This window comes from Engraulis encrasicolus, chromosome 5 (assembly GCF_034702125.1).
Source record: "Engraulis encrasicolus isolate BLACKSEA-1 chromosome 5, IST_EnEncr_1.0, whole genome shotgun sequence".
Lineage (NCBI taxonomy): Eukaryota > Metazoa > Chordata > Actinopteri > Clupeiformes > Engraulidae > Engraulis > Engraulis encrasicolus.
The window spans coordinates 42,315,246-42,321,692 of record NC_085861.1 but is presented as its reverse complement, the minus strand read 5'-3'; positions in this window follow the sequence as shown (position 1 = coordinate 42,321,692).

Here is a 6,447-nt window from a genome sequence, read left to right as displayed (position 1 = left end):
TATACCAAGCTAAACTGCGTCACCTGCTATAGCTTGACAGCCCACAGTGCGGGCCTGCCTACTGTATGCCAATGTCAAGCACGCTAGTAAGGGCACGGAGTGATTCCTCATCTCGTGTGTCAACGTCTTTTTTGCTTTTTGTGCGTAACCACCCTATCAAAGTTATCGCTGTGAAAACGAAACAGTTGATTTTCTTGTTTGCACAGGCAACAGAACCTGGCACGTTTTTTTACACCTTCATGAGACCTCTGTGGTGTATGGCAATGACAAGGTCACGTTTGAAGAGATTGTCAAGTGAACACAGTCAAGGAGGTGGAAGTCAAGGGAAATGCACTGCACAGTGCTTTGCAATTTTTCAGTGCTCTACGTCTACACATTCAACAAAATGCATATACTGTCTGTATTCCATACCACGCTGATTGGGAAAATTGTTGGATTCAGATTCAGGCCCCTTCAAGGAGTCCTTGACCTGCTCTGATGGAGAGACCAATGATGACCCAGCATTGCTTGCTATTGCTAGATGAGTCCTTCAACTTCTGAGCCAATGCCACCAAGTCAACAGCTCAAAGTTCTCAAAAGTGGAAATGCTAACATTAAAGTAAAGAGGAACACTTGTTCATAGTCTGATGGAGAAAAATAAGTCTACTCTACAGTACTTACCCACACTGGTCTTTGCACCCTATCCGCTATGATGTTGTCTAAATTCTTCAGCTCTCACCCATGACCATCTTTTAAAACAAGGCCCTGGCCTGTCATTCATGCAGTATAGGACTACCTGGGACATGTAGAAGATTAAGGACTGCTCATGACTATAGCTCAATAAGCAAAAATCAAGATGGTTACTTTTTTTCTTGAGCACTTTTTCTCTGGATAAAATACCTGTATCGTATGACTTTGGGTATAACAGACCTGTAGAGAAGTCCAGAGATGAATCTGTGCCTGTGTTTATATTCTCCAGATCCCTTTATATCAGGGGTGGGGAACCTTTTTCATTCGAAGGGCCACTTCAAATTACTCTGAGGGCCGTAAAAGCCCTCTGAGGGTCGTACTATGAACACAAGCCAGGATTTCCCCTTGTACTTTAGGCCTGTATTGAAGGCTGCCACCTTTAAAACAGACCCCATCTTCTGTAGGTCCCCTGAATATAACTTAATTGTATTGCAAATGTAATTTCAAAGATTCCTTTACAAAATATGTCATTTCTCATGTGAAGCTGCATAACATTAAAATTGTCTCGGGGTCGGATAAAACGGCATCAAAGGCCACAAACGGCCCTCCAGACATAGGTTCCCCAACCCTGCTTTATATAATGGAGACGTCTTAATTCACATTCAGTATTCCCCTTCTCCATGTCATGCCTGTATATACAACATACCTTACAGTAGGCTTATGATTTTGTCTATTTTGTGGAACTATATCTGTAAACATAGTTCAAACATCTGGTTTACGTGCACTTCAACAAGTTTGTGTCAAATGTACTCTGCTGAAATACAGCAACCAACCCATGCAACGTAGGCCTATTCTTAGTCCCTATGCCAGTACTGTTTGCATACAGTAGCCAAGGCTAATAGAGTAGGGCAAACAAGAGGTAGGCCTAGTCACTGAATGAATCCTGTGAGAGTGATTTGAAGAGGACTTCTGGAGAGCATGTAGCTTTCAGGTACGGAGGTGAATGTGACCTCTGCGCACCGTCCTTCCGTGGCCTAGGCCCTAGAGCTTTGTGTAAACACCAGCCGGCCCACCGTGCCCTGCTCTGTTATCTTCAAATTATGTACGTGTAAGTCTTATCAGACAAGTTCAAGAAAGAGTGGCATTACAGGAACCGCAAAGAAAATGTGGATTTTTAAGCTCTGAAACGTCATTTTTCAATTGAATTTAACCATAGAAATATCTAAAATATTTGTTTTTAGGGGCCTTTTTTAGAATAGGGGAGGTGCTGACACATTCAAATGTAAACTACAAAACTTTGAATGCATATGGTGGCCCACCCCTGATACCTACTGTTGTCTTCAGGTCAGTTATGTGTATTCATCTGGAGAAAAAGAAACTTTCTCATAACATCCTGTAATAATGAGAGAGTGCCAATTACAAGATTTTTCTACTTACATGGTTGCCTTTGTCTTCATGTAATTTCACATACAACCAGCAGAGGGTGCAAATGATACAGAAAACATTTTGGACCCACAAATTAAAGAATGAACTTCCGTTTTAAACACTTTATATTAACCAGATGAGCACCTATGAAAAAACATTTTTTATTCCCATTTTTAAGCACAGTAGTGAAAATGTTTGATTGTGAACATCCTTTTTTCAGATTTTCCTTGAGATAGTAACGTGAAATGTAAGAATTTGTACTGTGGAGATGTGACGTGTTTGAACTCATTTAGGCTACTTTATCCAAGGTTTCATTTCTTGGAAATTGCGCCTTTAAGCTTTAAGCTTCGGTTTCATTTCTGGTATGAGTCGTTTCTCTCATTTGTCTCAGAGACAAATACTGGGACTGCTTTATTAGCCTACCCACTATTTGTCCATATGATGGATGTGTCCCAAACCGCACATATTTGAAGAGCTTCATGAGTAGTAGAGTAGTAGACCAACTATATTTATCTTAAAGGTACACTGTGCAGGAAATGGTCAAAAAAGTACTGCAACGATGCTGCTCATTGAAACTAGGTTGCCTATTGCCAAATTTGATCTTTTCAAGAAAGTTTACTAAGTAATAAACTAATATTTTCTAGTACAGTCCAAGTACAGTCATTTTTGCAGCTAAAAATGTCTATTTCTGGAAATTCAAAAAGGCGGACCATGGAGAAGATCCCCCTTTTAATGTATGAAAAGTGCCATTTTCCCAGTCATAATGAATACTTAGCAATACACAATAAAGTACACAATTTAACCAAAAAGGTTAAAAGTGTTCTGATGATGTGGATGATGACTTACAGTAAATTGCGTACTACCAAAACCAGCCTTGGAGCACTGGGAGGATAAAGCTTCAGAGAATGTCCACATAGGCCTATCGTATTGAAATTCAGTATTTGTGGGTTTTTTTCTTGTGCATTTCATTTCCTCTGTCGAGCCCTGTATAAACACATTCCTGTGTAAACATATTGCACATCAGTGCTCGATAGTCTCATATTGTAAATCTTTCTTCAGTTTGTCTGACGTTGTTAGAACTCCTGCTGTTACCAGCAATAGAATTAAGAGGGTTGGCCCATAAAAGCAAGCAGGATAAAAATCACACATCAAGCTGTGCATGAACTACTGTAGCCGGAGTCTAAAAATAGTCCGTGGCAGTGCACAACAGTGAGAGGCACTCTGGGTTTGGGGAGTTTTTACGAAGACAGGAAAGAATGAAACTGCCTAAATCAACAACCTGTCTCTAAAAATACTACAATCCGATTACATTTGTCCATCAGGCATTCTTTTCTGGGCACATATTGACAAAGTAGTCTACTTTAAGTAATCTAAGATTTGTTACAGAGCACGTAACATGGAAATATCAAGGGTTAAAATTGCTAAAAAAAAAAATCTATGTGATAGTTTTTTTCCATTCTAGTGGGTAGCACTTCTTCTGTGTAACCTTTGTGGTTTTGACAGTTCAGATGCACATACAAGCCTCCCCAACATATTCACCACAACTTTCGTTCCTTTTCATTTCCAGCTCAGAGCAAAAACAACTTTTTTTTGGTAGCAAGGGACTTGGTTGAAAGGAAGTAATTTTCTGTAAGTTCAGAGAGACAAGTAAATGCTCAAATTTAAACTATGACTCTTTGTCAATACTATACTGAAGACACATCTTTTTAGTTCATTCAGTTTAGTGAATTTAGTGATCTGAACAGTTTTTTTGTCGGTTTAGGTGACCAAATCATTTTTCTTATCTTGTCATTCTGTTTTGCTTTGGAGAAGAGAGTGTCAAATTGGCATCCAAGCCAATAAGATGAAGGTAAAGCTGGTGTCCGTCACCATGTCTCAGTCTTTCTTGGTGAGTTTCGCTGCGGGAGTAATTCCAAGCAAGTAATACATGAAGGAGAAAAGGAGTCACACACAAGAGCTGGATGCAATTCAGGAGAGAATGGTCACCGTTATTGAACACATTCCTTGGCCCAAAACAACATGCAATTTTGCCTTCAACTGGCCCCTTACACCTACAAGGTGCTTTCATACTGCTGTATATCCTGCATGGCTCAGTTCACAGAAGATTGAAGATGGACCAATAGGCCTCCCCCGCTAAAATGTAGGCCAATACCTAAGCAAAAACAAACAAAAAAAAACAGTAGTATCAGCCCCTGAGGACTGTCGGACCACTGGGAAAATGCCCTGTATGCCAGATTACCAGTCCAGCTGAACACATCACACAAATATGCAGAGGTGGTGAAACTGAAAAAAAAAAGACACTTTTACAAAGAGAGTGCATTTGGATCTGGACCTTGAAATCAGAGATGGGACCAAGTGACTAATTTGCAAGTCACAAATAAGTACAAATCCACATTGTACCCAAGACAAGTCAAGTCCCAGTCTCATTTTTCCAAAGCCCGTGAGACAATGAGACAAATTCCACTGAGACAAAAAAGGATGGTTCTGAGGGTTGGCACTGACAAGGGATAATTTAAAGATTGTTCATTCTCTATTTTAATAGTATTTGTTAACTTAGGGTGTGATAGGCCACCGCTCATCTGTTTAGAAGGTGCAGGATTCAGTAGAAATTTCTGTATAAAAAGAAGACAATCCGCACACTTCAGGTCTATTTTTGTGCAAAGAAGCTTTACTTGACTTGCAAGCTTTCGGTCCTTAGACCTTCATCAGGTAGAGTGCATACAAACATCAAGTGCATTCGAGTAGTCGTCAACGCATGCATGCGCATTTAGACAGCAAAGCACTCTGGATGAAAATGCTGCATGACGGTTAGATTTCCTGTCAAACTTCAAAATTTCGGTGATGTTGCGTCGACGAGGTGACATGTCACATGGTGTCAAACTATTGCGGGATGAATGCGACTGCAGTCAGATCTTGCAACCTCTGCAGTTGCTTATCCCCTTCAATGCTCGTCTCCAGACCACCTCCGAGGTCATGCGCCCATGAACTGGTTGGTCAAACAACTCACTCACGTGTGTATATGAGTCTTGTCTCACACCTCTACACAAGTTCGCGCAGGTCCCCACTTCAGCTCCTCCTTGCTGCCTGTCCCCCAACTCCTCACACGTGGTGTGTTAGTAGAGCAAACTGGTGCGAGCTCATCGTCTCGTTCATATTTGTGGCCGACTTTAAATGCGCTGTTTTAATAACACCCACATCGTGACAACAAGTTGCTTCTCGCTCACATGTTTTCTCTCCATCGATCGACAAAATTCTAAGTCGTATGAGCCTAGTGCTTGTGGTTAAAATACATCATTGGCACCTGTGGTGCAGCACTCTGAGTCAGTGAAGCATTCTGGAAAATGTAGTGAAAGACAAACATTAAACATAAACAGAGAAAACAAGAACAAGTCGACTTATACTATATTAACCACAAGCACTAGGCTCGTTCATGACGATGCAGAAAGATTTTTGCTAGGCAGTGGGCATGCGCACTTTGCCAGTTTGATGCATTGTGGTTAGAAAATGCATCAAACTGGCAAAGTGCGCATGCCCACTGCCTAGCAAAAATCTTACTGCTTCGTCACAAACGAGCCTACTGTTTGAATGCACTCTGCCTGATGAAGGTCTAAGGACCGAAAGCTTGCAAGTCAAGTAAAGCTTCTTTGCACAAAAATAGACCTGAAGTGTGCGAATAGTATTTATTAGCCTCTAAACTAGATGGACCTACCTAGCGTGCAAAATTATTGTCAAGTTGGTGTAGCCTTGGCGGAAGTGGACTTTCTATTAGGCAAACCTAGGCAATTGCCTATAGGGCCCTGACCAAATATGTCCTCCATAGGGGCCCCAACTGTCACACCAGTCGTGGTAAACACATACAAAAATAGGCTCGATTTGTCTCTCAGGTAAAGTAATTGAATAGGCTATATATATATGAGACAAAACACCACATTTTATGTCTATATAATGACTTTTGAGGGCCCCATGTCTATATTTCACCTAGGGCCCCAAAATGGCTACCTGCCCTTGAGCCCTGGTCATTGTAAGATCTCCACAGAAGGCACCAGCCTACAGTAGGCCCATCAATTACAACACAAGTTATTTCCCCTTCTGTTTGAGCCTTTGGGGTGGGCTTTGGCAAGACATCGGAGATAGCAGAGTGGCTATGACCGATGAAAGTGCAAGCATTGGTTAATGCAGGGCAAAGGTGAACCAAGGACAACGTTTTGGTCACAACCACAGCCCTCAGCTATCTGAAACATGCAGACCGACCAGTATTCAGGACTTCACAGTCAGTGACATCAAATACAGGAATTCCCCCATAACTGCTGAAAATGGTGGCAGATCTGGTAGGGAATTTTCCAAATGCCTGCT